Here is an 18549-nt window from a genome sequence, read left to right on the forward strand (position 1 = left end):
GACATGTCCGTAATCGTTGTCAGGTCCTTCAGTCCGGACCAGATGTCAGCATCAGCAGTCGCTCCAGACTGCCCTGCATCACCGCCAGCGGGTGGGCTCGGAATTCTGAGCCTTTTCCTCGCACCCCCAGTTGCGGGAGAATGTGAAGGAGGAGATGTTGACAGGTCGCGTTCCGCTTGACTTGACAATTTTGTCACCAGCAGGTCTTTGCACCCCAGCAGACTTGTGTCTGCCGGAAAGAGAGATCCAAGGTAGGTTTTAAATCTAGGATCGAGCACGGTGGCCAAAATGTAGTGCTCTGATTTCAACAGATTGACCACCCGTGAATCCTTGTTAAGCGAATTAAGGGCTGCATCCACAAGTCCCACATGCCTAGCGGAATCGCTCCCTTTTAGCTCCTTCTTCAATGCCTCCAGCTTCTTCTGCAAAAGCCTGATGAGGGGAATGACCTGACTCAGGCTGGCAGTGTCTGAACTGACTTCACGTGTGGCAAGTTCAAAGGGCATCAGAACCTTGCACAACGTTGAAATCATTCTCCACTGCACTTGAGACAGGTGCATTCCACCTCCTATATCGTGCTCAATTGTATAGGCTTGAATGGCCTTTTGCTGCTCCTCCAACCTCTGAAGCATATAGAGGGTTGAATTCCACCTCGTTACCACTTCTTGCTTCAGATGATGGCAGGGCAGGTTCAGTAGTTTTTGGTGGTGCTCCAGTCTTCTGTACGTGGTGCCTGTACGCCGAAAGTGTCCCGCAATTTTTCTGGCCACCGACAGCATCTCTTGCACGCCCCTGTCGTTTTTTAAAAAATTCTGCACCACCAAATTCAAGGTATGTGCAAAACATGGGACGTGCTGGAATTTGCCCATATTTAATGCACACACAATATTGCTGGCGTTGTCCGATGCCACAAATCCACAGGAGAGTCCAATTGGGGTAAGCCATTCTGCGATGATCTTCCTCAGTTGCCGTAAGAGGTTTTCAGCTGTGTGCGTATTCTGGAAAGCGGTGATACAAAGCGTAGCCTGCCTAGGAAAGAGTTGGCATTTGCGAGATGCTGCTACTGGTGCCGCCGCTGCTGTTCTTGCGGCGGGAGTCCATACACCTACCCAGTGGGCTGTCACAGTCATATAGTCCTGACCCTGCCCTGCTCCACTTGTCCACATGTCCGTGGTTAAGTGGACATTGGGTACAACTGCATTTTTTAGGACACAGGTGAGTCTTTTTCTGACGTCCGTGTACATTCTCGGTATCGCCTGCCTACAGAAGTGGAACCTAGATGGTATTTGGTAACGGGGGCACACTGCCTCAATAAATTGTCTAGTTCCCTGTGAACTAACGGCGGATACCGGACGCACGTCTAACACCAACATAGTTGTCAAGGACTCAGTTATCCGCTTTGCAACAGGATGACTGCTGTGATATTTCATCTTCCTCGCAAAGGACTGTTGGACAGTCAATTGCTTACTGGAAGTAGTACAAGTGGGCTTACGACTTCCCCTCTGGGATGACCATCGACTCCCAGCAGCAACAACAGCAGCGCCAGCAGCAGTAGGCGTTACACGCAAGGATGCATCGGAGGAATCCCAGGCAGGAGAGGACTCGTCAGAATTGCCAGTGACATGGCCTGCAGGACTATTGGCATTCCTGGGGAAGGAGGAAATTGACACTGAGGGAGTTGGTGGGGTGGTTTGTGTGAGCTTGGTTACAAGAGGAAGGGATTTACTGGTCAGTGGACTGCTTCCGCTGTCGGCCCAAGTTTTTGAACTTGTCACTGACTTATTATGAATGCGCTGCAGGTGACGTATAAGGGAGGATGTTCCGAGGTGGTTAACGTCCTTACCCCTACTTATTACAGCTTGACAAAGGGAACACACGGCTTGACACCTGTTGTCCGCATTTCTGGTGAAATACTTCCACACCGAAGAGCTGATTTTTTTGGTATTTTCACCAGGCATGTCAACGGCCCTATTCCTCCCACGGACAACAGGTGTCTCCCCGGGTGCCTGACTTAAACAAACCACCTCACCATCAGAATCCTCCTGGTCAATTTCCTCCCCAGCGCCAGCAACACCCATATCCTCCTCATCCTGGTGTACTTCAACACTGACATCTTCAATCTGACTATCAGGAACTGGACTGCGGGTGCTCCTTCCAGCACTTGCAGGGGGCGTGCAAATGGTGGAAGGCGCATGCTCTTCACGTCCAGTGTTGGGAAGGTCAGGCATCGCAACCGACACAATTGGACTCTCCTTGTGGATTTGGGATTTCGAAGAACGCACAGTTCTTTGCGGTGCTACTGCTTTTGCCAGCTTGAGTCTTTTCATTTTTCTAGCGAGAGGCTGAGTGCCTCCATCCTCATGTGAAGCTGAACCACTAGCCATGAACATAGGCCAGGGCCTCAGCCGTTCCTTGCCACTCCGTGTGGTAAATGGCATATTGGCAAGTTTACGCTTCTCCTCCGACAATTTTATTTTAGGTTTTGGAGTCCTTTTTTTACTGATATTTGGTGTTTTGGATTTGACATGCTCTGTACTATGACATTGGGCATCGGCCTTGGCAGACGACGTTGCTGGCATTTCATCGTCTCGGCCATGACTAGTGGCAGCAGCTTCAGCACGAGGTGGAAGTGGATCTTGATCTTTCCCTAATTTTGGAACCTCAACATTTTTGTTCTCCATATTTTAATAGGCACAACTAAAAGGCACCTCAGGTAAACAATGGAGATGGATGGATACTAGTATACAATTATGGATGGACTGCCGAGTGCCGACACAGAGGTAGCTACAGCCGTGGACTACCGTACTGTACTGTGTCTGCTGCTAATATAGACTGGTTGATAAAGAGATGTAGTAGTAGTATGTATGTATAAAGAAGAAAGAAAAAAAAACCACGGGTAGGTGGTATACAATTATGGACGGACTGCCGAGTGCGAACACAGAGGTAGCTACAGCCGTGGACTACCGTACTGTACTGTGTCTGCTGCTAATATAGACTGGTTGATAAAGAGATGTAGTAGTAGTATGTATGTATAAAGAAGAAAGAAAAAAAAACCACGGGTAGGTGGTATACAATTATGGACGGACTGCCCAGTGCCGACACAGAGGTAGCTACAGCCGTGGACTACCGTACTGTACTGTGTCTGCTGCTAATATAGACTGGTTGATAAAGAGATGTAGTAGTAGTATGTATGTATAAAGAAGAAAGAAAAAAAAACCACGGGTAGGTGGTATACAATTATGGACGGACTGCCGAGTGCCGACACAGAGGTAGCTACAGCCGTGGACTACCGTACTGTACTGTGTCTGCTGCTAATATAGACTGGTTGATAAAGAGATGTAGTAGTAGTATGTATGTATAAAGAAGAAAGAAAAAAAAACCATGGGTAGGTGGTATACAATTATGGACGGACTGCCCAGTGCCGACACAGAGGTAGCTACAGCCGTGGACTACCGTACTGTACTGTGTCTGCTGCTAATATAGACTGGTTGATAAAGAGATGTAGTAGTAGTATGTATGTATAAAGAAGAAAGAAAAAAAAACCACGGGTAGGTGGTATACAATTATGGACGGACTGCCGAGTGCCGACACAGAGGTAGCTACAGCCGTGGACTACCGTACTGTACTGTGTCTGCTGCTAATATAGACTGGTTGATAAAGAGATGTAGTAGTAGTATGTATGTATAAAGAAGAAAGAAAAAAAAACCACGGGTAGGTGGTATACAATTATGGACGGACTGCCCAGTGCCGACACAGAGGTAGCTACAGCCGTGGACTACCGTACTGTACTGTGTCTGCTGCTAATATAGACTGGTTGATAAAGAGATGTAGTAGTAGTATGTATGTATAAAGAAGAAAGAAAAAAAAACCATGGGTAGGTGGTATACAATTATGGACGGACTGCCCAGTGCCGACACAGAGGTAGCTACAGCCGTGGACTACCGTACTGTACTGTGTCTGCTGCTAATATAGACTGGTTGATAAAGAGATGTAGTAGTAGTAGCATGTATGTATAATATAAAGAAGAAAGAAAAAAAAACCACGGGTAGGTGGTATACAATTATGGACGGACTGCCCAGTGCCGACACTGAGGTAGCTACAGCCGTGGACTACCGTACTGTACTGTGTCTGCTGCTAATATAGACTGGTTGATAAAGAGATGTAGTAGTAGTATGTATGTATAAAGAAGAAAGAAAAAAAAACCACGGGTAGGTGGTATACAATTATGGACGGACTGCCCAGTGCCGACACAGAGGTAGCTACAGCCGTGGACTACCGTACTGTACTGTGTCTGCTGCTAATATAGACTGGTTGATAAAGAGATGTAGTAGTAGTATGTATGTATAAAGAAGAAAGAAAAAAAAACCACGGGTAGGTGGTATACAATTATGGACGGACTGCCGAGTGCCGACACAGAGGTAGCTACAGCCGTGAACTACCGTACTGTGTCTGCTGCGACTGGATGATAAATAATTATATAAAAAATATATATATATCACTACTGCAGCCGGACAGGTATATATTATATAATGACGGACCTGCTGGACACTGTCTGTCAGCAGAATGAGTTTTTTATAGAATAAAAAAAAAAAACACCACACAAGTGAAGTCACACGACGAGTGTTTAACTTTTTCAGGCAATCACAATATAGTATTCTATACTACTAACTATACTGGTGGTCAGTGTGGTCAGGTGGTCACTGGTCAGTCACACTGGCAGTGGCACTCCTGCAGCAAAAGTGTGCACTGTTTAATTTTAATAATAATATGTACTCCTGGCTCCTGCTATAACCTATAACTGGCACTGCAGTGCTCCCCAGTCTCCCCCACAATTATAAGATGTGTGAGCTGAGCACAGTCAGATACGAGTGTTTAACTTTTTCAGGCAATCACAATATAGTATACTATACTACTAACTATACTGGTGGTCAGTGTGGTCAGGTCACTGGTCAGTCACACTGGCAGTGGCACTCCTGCAGCAAAAGTGTGCACTGTTTAATTTTAATAATAATATGTACTCCTGGCTCCTGCTATAACCTATAACTGGCACTGCAGTGCTCCCCAGTCTCCCCCACAATTATAAGATGTGTGAGCTGAGCACAGTCAGATATATACATAGATGATGCAGCACACTGGGCTGAGCAGTGCACACAGATATGGTATGTGACTGAGTCACTGTGTATCGTTTTTTTCAGGCAGAGAACGGATATATTAAATAAAACTGCACTGTCTGGTGTTCACTGTGGTCAGTCACTAGTAAACTCTGCACTCTCTACAGTTCTACAGTACTCCTAAGCTCCAGTAAATCAGGTCAATCTCTCTCTCTCTTCTAATCTAAATGGAGAGGACGCCAGCCACGTCCTCTCCCTATCAATCTCAATGCACGTGTGAAAATGGCGGCGACGCGCGGCTCCTTATATAGAATCCGAGTCTCGCGAGAATCCGACAGCGTCATGATGACGTTCGGGCGCGCTCGGGTTAACCGAGCAAGGCGGGAAGATCCGAGTCGCTCGGACCCGTGAAAAAAAACATGAAGTTCGTGCGGGTTCGGATTCAGAGAAACCGAACCCGCTCATCTCTAATATCTACACGGTATAGCCCTGAATTTTCCAATGCGTAGCTCTTTGCAAAAGAGAGATATTGGCAAGGAAAAGCTGTCTTGTACCTTTGCATTTTTCTCGCAAACGAAGGACACTAGAAAGAAAATTTTAAAGCCTCCTGTTAGGCCATCATTTACACGGCATAGCCCTGAATTTTCCAATGCGCAGCTCTTTGCAAAAGAGAGATATTGGCAAGGAAAAGCTGTCTTGTACCTTTGCATTTTTCTCCCAAACGAAGGACACTAGAAAGAAAATTTTAAAGCCTCCTGTTAGGCCATCATCTACATTGCTGTACTCTGCTGCACATGTAAGTGCAAGAGATCCTGAAGCACTCACTCATCATGGGAAAGTACCAATGTGTTTCTTCGTTGGTTGATGGAAGAAACATTTTACAAAAACTCTCCAGATTATTGACTTTTTAAAGTTTTTCTAGGAAACGTTTTAGATGAATGCTTATTAGCCTTTGTCAGTATGGACTTTTGCAAAGTGTCTCTGTGGCGCAATCAGTTAGTGTGCACGGCTATTAACCAAAAGGTTGGTGGTTCAATCCCACCCAGGGACGTAATTGACCTTGTTATTAGATTTTGGTGATCTTTAAGTAGACAAGTCAAAATTTCAAACGCCCTGTTCTGGTGTAGGGTACCTGGCCTTCTCTGATGTAATCAGAGTTAGATTTGATTCAGTGATTTTATAAAAACAGCTAGGAAGCACAATTTAGCAGTGGGTTGCAGAGGAAAAGAAATATGCTGGCAAAAAAAATCCAATTGAGTGATTAAACAGCTCTTAATTTTCTGGCTTTATTTTTATGCTAACAAATTTGTTCTCTGAAAAGTGTCCACAAAGCCAAGTCTCTGATTAACACCTTTGTAAGGATGGTTTTTCACCTATTATAAAATTAAACTTGCTTCATTGGAAAGGCAGCAAGATGCATCCTCATTTCAATGTCTACTGAAATAATACGGGTTGATACCAGGAAACATTAATGCCACTGCATCCTTGCTGATTTCTCATGTGGAAGTCTGTTTAATGTGAAAACAAGGTGATATCTAATTAGCACACAGGTAAGGAATTAAGAAAATCTTTATTTAAGGGTGAAGATGTTTCTCACAAAATCGTTGCCCCAATGCATCATTGAAATTCAAGCTGGAAAGATGATTTTAATATATCACTTGTACATTTTGTATTGCTCTTCTGGTGACAATGTAGTTTGTTTTTGTCAATTACCATTTTAATAATAGGGTAAAGAAAATTAAGTGGCTTTTTAAAAGAAAACAATACTTTCAATATACTATTAAAACAAATTAAAATGGTAAAAGTTATTGTACTTTAATGAAAAATAAAAGAGCAAAAATATCAATCCCAGTTTTGGATTACTTTAATTAACAAAAAAAAATGCATATAGCAGAGGATAGTTTTAATCTGCCTACCTCTGGGTTATGGGCCCAGCATGCTTCCATTGCAGTACTCTGCTGCACATGTAAGTGCAAGAGATCCTGAAGCACTCACTCATCATGGGAAAGTACCAATGTGTTTCTTCGTTGGTGGATGGAAGAAACATCTTACAAAAACTCTCCAGATTACTGACTTTTTAAAGTTTTTCTAGGAAACGTTTTAGATGAATGCTTATTAGCCTTTGTCAGTATCCTCTTTTGCAAAGTGTCTCTGTGGTGCAATCAGTTAGTGTGTTTGGCTACTAACCAAAAGGTTGGTGGTTCAATCCCACCCAGGGATGTAAGTGACCTTGTGATCAGGTTTTGGTGATCTTTAAGTGGACAAGTCAAAATTTCAAACCCCCTCTTATGATGTAGGGTACCTGGCCTTCTCTGATGTAATCAGAGTTAGATTTGATTAAGTGATTTTATAAAAAACAGCTAGGAAGCACAATTTAGCAGTGGGTTGCAGAGAAAAAAAATATGCTGGCAGAAAAATCCAATTGAGTGATTAAACAGCTCTTCATTTTCTGGCTTTATTTTTATGCTAACAAATTTGTTCTCTGAAAAGTGTCCACAAAGCCAAGTCTCTGATGAACACCTATGTAAGGATGTTTTTTCACCTATTACTAAATTAAACTTGCTTCATTGGAAAGGCAGCAAGATGCATCCTCATTTCAATTTCTACTGAAATAATACAGGTTGACACCAGGAAACATTAACGCCACTGCATCCTTGCTGCTTTCTCAAGTAGAAGTCTGTTTAATGTGAAAACAAGGTGATATCTAATTAGCACACAGGTAAGGAATTCAGAAAATCTTTATTTAAGGGTGAAGATGTTTCTCACAAAATCGTTGCCCCAATGCATCATTGAAATTCAAGCTGGAAAGATGATTTTAATATATCACTTGTACATTTTGTATTGCTCTTCTGGTGACAATGTAGTTTGTTTTTGTCAATTACCATTTTAATAATAGGGTAAAGAAAATTAAGTGGATTTTTGAAAGAAAACAATACTGTCAATATACTATTAAAACAAATTAAAATGGTAAAAGTTATTGTACTTTAAGTAAACATAAAATAGCTAACATATCAATCCCAGTTTTGGATTACTTTAATTAACAAAAAAAATGCATATAGCAGAGGATAGTTTCAATCTGCCTACCTCTGGGTAATGGGCCCAGCATGCTTCCATTGCAGTACTCTGCTGCACATGTAAGTGCAAGAGATCCTGAAGCACTCACTCATCATGGGAAAGTACCAATGTGTTTCTTCGTTGGTTGATTTAAGAAAATTCTTACAAAAACTCTCCAGATTATTGACTTTTTAAAGTTTTTCTAGGAAACGTTCTAGATGAATGCTTATTAGCCTTTGTCAGGATGTACTTTTTGCAAAGTGTCTCTGTGGCGCAATCGGTTAGTGTGTCTGGCTACTAACCAAAAGGTTGGTGGTTCAATCACACCCAGGGACATAATTGACCTTGTGATCAGGTTTTGGTGATCTTTAAGTAGACAAGTCAAAATTTCAAACCCCATTTTATGGTGTAGGGTACCTGGCCTTCTCTGATGTAATCAGAGTTAGATTTGATTCAGTGATTTTATAAAAAAACAGCTAGGAAGCACAATTTAGCAATGGGTTGCAGAGAAAAAAAATATGCTGGCAGAAAAATCCAATTGAGTGATTAAACAGCTCTTCATTTTCTGCCTTTATTTTTATGCTAACAAATTTGTTCTCTAAAAGTGTCCACAAAGCCAAGTCTCTGATTAACACCTTTGTAGGGATGGTTTTTCACCTATAACTAAATTAAACTTGCTTCATTGGAAAGGCAGCAAGATGCATCCTCATTTCAATGTCTACTGAAATAATACAGGTTGACACCAGGAAACATAAAACGCCACTGCATCCTTGCTGCTTTCTCATGTAGAAGTCTGTTTAATGTGAAAACAAGGTGATATCTAATTAGCACACAGGTAAGGAATTAAGAAAATCTTTATTTAAGGGTGAAGATGTTTCTCACAAAATCGTTGCCCCAATGCATCATTGAAATTCAAGCTGGAAAGATGATTTTAATATATCACTTGTACATTTTGTATTGCTCTTCTGGTGACAATGTAGTTTGTTTTTGTCAATTACCCTTTTAATAATAGGGTAAAGAAAATTAAGTGGATTTTTTAAAGAAAACTATACTGTCAATACACTATTAAAACAAATTAAAATGGTAAAAGTTATTGTACTTTAAGTAAAAATAAAAGAGCTAAAATATCAATCCCAGTTTTGGATTACTTTAATAAAAAAAAAATGCATATAGCAGAGGATAGTTTTAATCTGCCTACCTCTGGGTTATGGGCCCAGCATGCTTCCATTGCAGTACTCTGCTGCACATGTAAGTGCAAGAGATCCTGAAGCACTCACTCATCATGGGAAAGTACCAATGTGTTTCTTCGTTGGTTGATCTAAGAAACATCTTACAAAAACTCTCCAGATTATTGACTTTTTAAAGTTTTTCTAGGAAACGTTCTAGATGAATGCTTATTAGCCTTTGTCAGTATCCACTTTTGCAAAGTGTCTCTGTGGTGCAATCAGTTAGTGTGTTTGGCTACTAACCAAAAGGTTGGTGGTTTAATCCCACCCAGGGACGTAATTGACCTTGTTATCAGATTTTGGTGATCTTTAAGTAGACAAGTCAAAATTTCAAACCCCCTCTTATGGTGTAGAGTACCTGGCCTTCTCTGATGTAATCAGAGTTAGATTTGATTCAGTGATTTTATAAAAACAGCTAGGAAGCACAATTTAGCAGTGAGTTGCAGAGAAAAAGAAATATGCTGGCAAAAAAATCCAATTGAGTGATTAAACAGCTCTTAATTTTCTGGCTTTATTTTTATGCTAACAAATTTGTTCTCTGAAAAGTGTCGACAAAGCCAAGTCTCTGATTAACACCTTTGTAGGGATGGTTTTTCACCTATTACTAAATTAAACTTGCTTCATTGGAAAGGCAGCAAGATGCATCCTCATTTCAATGTCTACTGAAATAATACGGGTTGATACCAGGAAACATTAATGCCACTGCATCCTTGCTGATTTCTCATGTGGAAGTCTGTTTAATGTGAAAACAAGGTGATATCTAATTAGCACACAGGTAAGGAATTAAGAAAATCTTTATTTAAGGGTGAAGATGTTTCTCACAAAATCGTTGCCCCAATGCATCATTGAAATTCAAGCTGGAAAGATGATTTTAATATATCACTTGTACATTTTGTATTGCTCTTCTGGTGACAATGTAGTTTGTTTTTGTCAATTACCATTTTAATAATAGGGTAAAGAAAATTAAGTGGCTTTTTAAAAGAAAACAATACTTTCAATATACTATTAAAACAAATTAAAATGGTAAAAGTTATTGTACTTTAATGAAAAATAAAAGAGCAAAAATATCAATCCCAGTTTTGGATTACTTTAATTAACAAAAAAAATGCATATAGCAGAGGATAGTTTTAATCTGCCTACCTCTGGGTTATGGGCCCAGCATGCTTCCATTGCAGTACTCTGCTGCACATGTAAGTGCAAGAGATCCTGAAGCACTCACTCATCATGGGAAAGTACCAATGTGTTTCTTCGTTGGTGGATGGAAGAAACATCTTACAAAAACTCTCCAGATTACTGACTTTTTAAAGTTTTTCTAGGAAACGTTTTAGATGAATGCTTATTAGCCTTTGTCAGTATCCACTTTTGCAAAGTGTCTCTGTGGTGCAATCAGTTAGTGTGTTTGGCTACTAACCAAAAGGTTGGTGGTTCAATCCCACCCAGGGATGTAAGTGACCTTGTGACCAGGTTTTGGTGATCTTTAAGTGGACAAGTCAAAATTTCAAACCCCCTGTTATGATGTAGGGTACCTGGCCTTCTCTGATGTAATTAGATTTGATTAAGTGATTTTATAAAAAACAGCTAGGAAGCACAATTTAGCAGTCGGTTGCAGAGAAAAAAAATATGCTGGCAGAAAAATCCAATTGAGTGATTAAACAGCTCTTCATTTTCTGGCTTTATTTTTATGCTAACAAATTTGTTCTCTGAAAAGTGTCCACAAAGCCAAGTCTCTGATGAACACCTATGTAAGGATGGTTTTTCACCTATTACTAAATTAAACTTGCTTCATTGGAAAGGCAGCAAGATGCATCCTCATTTCAATGTCTACTGAAATAATACAGGTTGACACCAGGAAACATTAACGCCAATGCATCCTTGCTGCTTTCTCATGTGGAAGTCTGTTTAATGTGAAAACAAGGTGATATCTAATTAGCACACAGGTAAGGAATTAAGAAAATCTTTATTTAAGGGTGAAGATGTTTCTCACAAAATCGTTGCCCCAATGCATCATTGAAATTCAAGCTGGAAAGATGATTTTAATATATCACTTGTACATTTTGTATTGCTCTTCTGGTGACAATGTAGTTTGTTTTTGTCAATTACCATTTTAATAATAGGGTAAAGAAAATTAAGTGGATTTTTGAAAGAAAACAATACTGTCAATATACTATTAAAACAAATTAAAATGGTAAAAGTTATTGTACTTTAAGTAAACATAAAATAGCTAACATATCAATCCCAGTTTTGGATTACTTTAATTAACAAAAAAAATGCATATAGCAGAGGATAGTTTCAATCTGCCTACCTCTGGGTAATGGGCCCAGCATGCTTCCATTGCAGTACTCTGCTGCACATGTAAGTGCAAGAGATCCTGAAGCACTCACTCATCATGGGAAAGTACCAATGTGTTTCTTCGTTGGTTGATTTAAGAAAATTCTTACAAAAACTCTCCAGATTATTGACTTTTTAAAGTTTTTCTAGGAAACGTTCTAGATGAATGCTTATTAGCCTTTGTCAGTATGTAATTTTTGCAAAGTGTCTCTGTGGCGCAATCGGTTAGTGTGTCTGGCTACTAACCAAAAGGTTGGTGGTTCAATCCCACCCAGGGACATAATTGACCTTGTGATCAGGTTTTGGTGATCTTTAAGTAGACAAGTCAAAATTTCAAACCCCATTTTATGGTGTAGGGTACCTGGCCTTCTCTGATGTAATCAGAGTTAGATTTGATTCAGTGATTTTATAAAAAACAGCTAGGAAGCACAATTTAGCAATGGATTGCAGAGAAAAAAAATATGCTGGCAGAAAAATCCAATTGAGTGATTAAACAGCTCTTCATTTTCTGCCTTTATTTTTATGCTAACAAATTTGTTCTCTAAAAGTGTCCACAAAGCCAAGTCTCTGATTAACACCTTTGTAGGGATGGTTTTTCACCTATAACTAAATTAAACTTGCTTCATTGGAAAGGCAGCAAGATGCATCCTCATTTCAATGTCTACTGAAATAATACAGGTTGACACCAGGAAACATTAACGCCACTGCATCCTTGCTGCTTTCTCATGTAGAAGTCTGTTTAATGTGAAAACAAGGTGATATCTAATTAGCACACAGGTAAGGAATTAAGAAAATCTTTATTTAAGGGTGAAGATGTTTCTCACAAAATCGTTGCCCCAATGCATCATTGAAATTCAAGCTGGAAAGATGATTTTAATATATCACTTGTACATTTTGTATTGCTCTTCTGGTGACAATGTAGTTTGTTTTTGTCAATTACCCTTTTAATAATAGGGTAAAGAAAATTAAGTGGATTTTTTTAAGAAAACTATACTGTCAATACACTATTAAAACAAATTAAAATGGTAAAAGTTATTGTACTTTAAGTAAAAATAAAAGAGCTAAAATATCAATCCCAGTTTTGGATTACTTTAATAAAAAAAAATGCATATAGCAGAGGATAGTTTTAATCTGCCTACCTCTGGGTTATGGGCCCAGCATGCTTCCATTGCAGTACTCTGCTGCACATGTAAGTGCAAGAGATCCTGAAGCACTCACTCATCATGGGAAAGTACCAATGTGTTTCTTCGTTGGTTGATCTAAGAAACATCTTACAAAAACTCTCCAGATTATTGACTTTTTAAAGTTTTTCTAGGAAACGTTCTAGATGAATGCTTATTAGCCTTTGTCAGTATCCACTTTTGCAAAGTGTCTCTGTGGTGCAATCAGTTAGTGTGTTTGGCTACTAACCAAAAGGTTGGTGGTTCAATCCCACCCAGGGACATAATTGACCTTGTGATCAGGTTTTGGTGATCTTTAAGTAGACAAGTCAAAATTTCAAACCCCCTTTTATGTTGTAGGGTACCTGGCCTTCTCTGATGTAATCAGAGTTAGATTTGATTCAGTGATTTTATAAAAAACAGCTAGGAAGCACAATTTAGCAGTGGGTTGCAGAGAAAAAGAAATATGCTGGCAAAAAAAAACCAATTGAGTGATTAAACAGCTCTTAATTTTATGGCTTTATTTTTATGCTAACAAATTTGTTCTCTGAAAAGTGTCCACAAAGCCAAGTCTCTGATTAACACCTTTGTATGGATGGTTTTTAACCTATTACTAAATTAAACTTGCTTCATTGGAAAGGCAGCAAGATGCATCCTCATTTCAATGTCTACTGAAATAATACAGGTTGACACCAGGAAACATTAACGCCACTGCATCCTTGCTGCTTTCTCATGTGGAAGTCTGTTTAATGTGAAAACAAGGTGATATCTAATTAGCACACAGGTAAGGAATTAAGAAAATCTTTATTTAAGGGTGAAAATGTTTCTCACAAAATCGTTGCCCCAATGCATCATTGAAATTCAAGCTGGAAAGATGATTTTAATATATCACTTGTACATTTTGTATTGCTCTTCTGGTGACAATGTAGTTTGTTTTTGTCAATTACCATTTTAATAATAGGGTAAAGAAAATTAAGTGGATTTTTGAAAGAAAACTATACTGTCAATATACTATTAAAACAAATTAAAATGGTAAAAGTTATTGTACTTTAAGTAAAAATAAAAGAGCAAAAATATCAATCCCAGTTTTGATTACTTAAATTAACAAAAAAAAATGCATATAGCAAAGGATAGTTTCAATCTGCCTACCTCTGGGTTATGGGCCCAGCATGCTTCCATTGCAGTACTCTGCTGCACATGTAAGTGCAAGAGATCCTGAAGCACTCACTCATCATGGGAAAGTACCAATGTGTTTCTTCATTGGTTGATGGAAGAAACATCTTACAAAAACTCTCCAGATTATTGACTCTTTAAAGATTTTCTAGGATACGTTCTAGATGTATGCTTATTAGACTTTGTCAGTATGGACTTTTTGCAAAGTGTCTCTGTGGCGCAATCGGTTAGTATGTCCGGCTACTATCAAAAAGGTTGGTGGTTCAATCCCAACCAGGGACATAATTGACCTTGTTATCAGATTTTGGTGATCTTTAAGTAGACAAGTCAAAATTTCAAACCCCCTGTTATGGTGTAGGGTACCTGGCCTTCTCTGATGTAATCAGAGTTAGATTTGATTCAGTGATTTTATAAAAACAGCTAGGAAGCACAATTTAGCAGTGGGTTGCAGAGAAAAAGAAATATGCTGGCAAAAAAAATCCAATTGAGTGATTAAACAGCTCTTCATTTTCTAGCTTTATTTTTATGCTAACAAATTTGTTCTTTGAAAAGTGTCCACAAAGCCAAGTCTCTGATTAACACCTTTGTAGGGATGGTTTTTCACCTATTACTAAATTAAACTTGCTTCATTGGAAAGGCAGCAAGATGCATCCTCATTTCAATGTCTACTGAAATAATACAGGTTGACACCAGGAAACATTAACGCCACTGTATCCTTGCTGCTTTCTCATGTGGAAGTCTGTTTAATGTGAAAACAAGGTGATATCTAATTAGCACACAGGTAAGGAATTAAGAAAATCTTTATTTAAGGGTGAAGATGTTTCTCACAAAATCGTTGCCCCAATGCATCATTGAAATTCAAGCTGGAAAGATGATTTTAATATATCACTTGTACATTTTGTATTGCTCTTCTGGTGACAATGTAGTTTGTTTTTGTCAATTACCATTTTAATAATAGGGTAAAGAAAATTAAGTGGATTTTTGAAAGAAAACAATACTGTCAATATACTATTAAAACAAATTAAAATGGTAAAAGTTATTGTACTTTAAGTAAAAATAAAAGAGCCAAAATATCAATCCCAGTTTTGGATTACTTTAACAAAAAAAAATGCATATAGCAGAGGATAGTTTCAATCTGCCTACCGTTGGGTTATGGGCCCAGCATGCTTCCATTGCTGTACTCTGCTGCACATGTAAGTGCAAGAGATCCTGAAGCACTCACTCATCATGGGAAAGTACCAATGTGTTTCTTCGTTGGTTGATGGAAGAAACATCTTACAAAAACTCTCCAGATTATTGACTTTTTAAAGTTTTTCTAGGAAACGTTTTAGATGAATGCTTATTAGCCTTTGTCAGTATGGACTTTTGCAAAGTGTCTCTGTGGCGCAATCAGTTAGTGTGCATGGCTATTAACCAAAAGGTTGGTGGTTCAATCCCACCCAGGGACGTATTTGACCTTGTTATCAGATTTTGGTGATCTTTAAGTAGACAAGTCAAAATTTCAAACCCCCTGTTCTGGTGTAGGGTACGTGGCCTTCTCTGATGGAGTTAGATTTGATTCAGTGATTTTAGAAAAACAGCTAGGAAGCACAATTTAGCAGTGGGTTGCAGAGAAAAAGAAATATGCTGGCAAAAAAAATCCAATTGAGTGATTAAACAGCTCTTAATTTTCTGGCTTTATTTTTATGCTAACAAATTTGTTCTCTGAAAAGTGTCCACAAAGCCAAGTCTCTGATTAACACCTTTGTAAGGATGGTTTTTAACCTATTACTAAATTAAACTTGCTTCATTGGAAAGGCAGCAAGATGCATCCTCATTTCAATGTCTACTGAAATAATACAGGTTGACACCAGGAAACATTAACGCCACTGCATCCTTGCTGCTTTCTCATGTGGAAGTCTGTTTAATGTGAAAACAAGGTGATATCTAATTAGCACACAGGTAAGGAATTAAGAAAATCTTTATTTAAGGGTGAAAATGTTTCTCACAAAATCGTTGCCCCAATGCATCATTGAAATTCAAGCTGGAAAGATGATTTTAATATATCACTTTTACATTTTGTATTGCTCTTCTGGTGACAATGTAGTTTGTTTTTGTCAATTACCATTTTAATAATAGGGTAAAAAAAATTAAGTGGATTTTTGAAAGAAAACAATACTGTCAATATACTATTAAAACAAATTAAAATGGTAAAAGTTATTGTACTGTAAGTAAAAATAAAAGAGCCAACATATCAATCCCAGTTTTGGATTACTTTAATTAAAAAAAAAAATGCATATAGCAGAGGATAGTTTCAATCTGCCTACCTCTGGGTTATGTGCCCAGCATGCTTCCATTGCTATACTCTGCTGCACATGTAAGTGCAATAGATCCTGAAGCACTCACTCATCATGGGAAAGTACCAATGTGTTTCTTCGTTGGTTGATGGGAGAAACATCTTACAAAAACTCTCCAGATTATTGACTTTTTAAAGTTTTTCTAGGAAACGTTCTAGATGTATGCTTATTAGCCTTTGTCAGGATGTACTTTTTACAAAGTGTCTCTGTGGTGCAATCGGTTAGTGTGTCTGGCTACTAACCAAAAGGTTGGTGGTTCAATCCCACCCAGGGACGTAATTGACCTTGTTATCAGATTTTGGTGATCTTTAAGTAGACAAGTCAAAATTTCAAACCCCCTCTTATGGTGTAGGGTACCTGGCCTTCTCTGATGTAATCAGAGTTAGATTTGATTCAGTGATTTTATAAAAACAGCTAGGAAGCACAATTTAGCAGTGGGTTGCAGAGAAAAAGAAATATGCTGGCAAAAAAATCCAATTGAGTGATTAAACAGCTCTTCATTTTCTGGCTTTATTTTTATGCTAACAAATTTGTTCTCTGAAAAGTGTCCACAAAGCCAAGTCTCTGATTAACACCTTTGTAAGGATGGTTTTTCACCTATTACTAAATTAAACTTGCTTCATTGGAAAGGCAGCAAGATGCATCCTCATTTCAATGTCTACTGAAATAATACAGGTTGACACCAGGAAACATTAACGCCACTGCATCCTTGCTGCTTTCTCATGTGGAAGTCTGTTTAATGTGAAAACAAGGTGATATCTAATTAGCACACAGGTAAGGAATTAAGAAAATCTTTATTTAAGGGTGAAAATGTTTCTCACAAAATCGTTGCCCCAATGCATCATTGAAATTCAAGCTGGAAAGATGATTTTAATATATCACTTGTACATTTTGTATTGCTCTTCTGGTGACAATGTAGTTTGTTTTTGTCAATTACCATTTCAATAATAGGGTAAAGAAAATTAAGTGGATTTTTAAAAGAAAACAATACTTTCAATATACTAATAAAACAAATTAAAATAGTAAAAGTTATTGTACTTTAATGAAAAATAAAAGAGCAAAAATATCAATCCCAGTTTTGATTACTTAAATTAACAAAAAAAATGCATATAGCAAAGGATAGTTTCAATCTGCCTACCTCTGGGTTATGGGCCCAGCATGCTTCCATTGCAGTACTCTGCTGCACATGTAAGTGCAAGAGATCCTGAAGCACTCACTCATCATGGGAAAGTACCAATGTGTTTCTTCGTTGGTGGATGGAAGAAACATCTTACAAAAACTCTCCAGATTATTGACTTTTTAAAGTTTTTCTAGGAAACGTTTTAGATGAATGCTTATTAGCCTTTGTCAGTATGTACTTTTAAAAAGTGTCTCTGTGGTGCAATCAGTTAGTGTGTACGGCTATAAACCAAAAGGTTGGTGGTTCAATCCCACCCAGGGACGTAATTGACCTTGTTATCAGATTTTGGTGATCTTTAAGTAGACAAGTCAAAATTTCAAACCCCCTCTTATGGTGTAGGGTACCTGGCCTTCTCTGATGTAATCAGAGTTAGATTTGATTCAGTGATTTTATAAAACAGCTAGGAAGCACAATTTAGCAGTGGGTTGCAGAGAAAAAGAAATATGCTGGCAAAAAAATCCAATTGAGTGATTAAACAGCTCTTAATTTTCTGGCTTTATTTTTATGCTAACAAATTTGTTCTTTGAAAAGTGTCCACAAAGCCAAGTCTCTGATTAACACCTTTGTAGGGATGGTTTTTCACCTATTACTAAATTAAATTTGCTTCATTGGAAAGGCAGCAAGATGCATCCTCATTTCAATGTCTACTGAAATAATACGGGTTGACACAAGGAAACATTAACGCCACTGCATCCTTGCTGCTTTCTCATGTGGAAGTCTGTTTAATGTGAAAACAAGGTGATATCTAATTAGCACACAGGTAAGGAATTAAGAAAATCTTTATTTAAGGGTGAAGATGTTTCTCACAAAATCGTTGCCCCAATGCATCATTGAAATTCAAGCTGGAAAGATGATTTTAATATATCACTTGTACATTTTGTATTGCTCTTCTGGTGACAATGTAGTTTGTTTTTGTCAATTACCCTTTTAATAATAGGGTAAAGAAAATTAAGTGGATTTTTTAAAGAAAACTATACTGTC

At 38.5% G+C, this 18549-nt stretch overlaps 3 non-coding genes across 3 annotated transcripts; all 3 read left to right on the forward strand.

Moving 5' to 3' along the window:
• The first annotated feature begins 11925 nt into the window (after window positions 1-11925).
• Window positions 11926-11999, forward strand: TRNAS-ACU (transfer RNA serine (anticodon ACU)). The gene has a single exon. It is a non-coding gene; the product is annotated as a tRNA-Ser (tRNA).
• Window positions 12000-13089: 1090 nt separating this feature from the next.
• On the forward strand, window positions 13090-13163 carry TRNAS-ACU (transfer RNA serine (anticodon ACU)). The gene has a single exon. It is a non-coding gene; the product is annotated as a tRNA-Ser (tRNA).
• Window positions 13164-16590: 3427 nt separating this feature from the next.
• TRNAS-ACU (transfer RNA serine (anticodon ACU)) lies at window positions 16591-16664 on the forward strand. The gene has a single exon. It is a non-coding gene; the product is annotated as a tRNA-Ser (tRNA).
• Window positions 16665-18549: the final 1885 nt, after the last annotated feature.

The sequence above is a fragment of the Pseudophryne corroboree genome, unplaced genomic scaffold (genome assembly GCF_028390025.1).
Source record: "Pseudophryne corroboree isolate aPseCor3 unplaced genomic scaffold, aPseCor3.hap2 scaffold_949, whole genome shotgun sequence".
NCBI lineage: Eukaryota > Metazoa > Chordata > Amphibia > Anura > Myobatrachidae > Pseudophryne > Pseudophryne corroboree.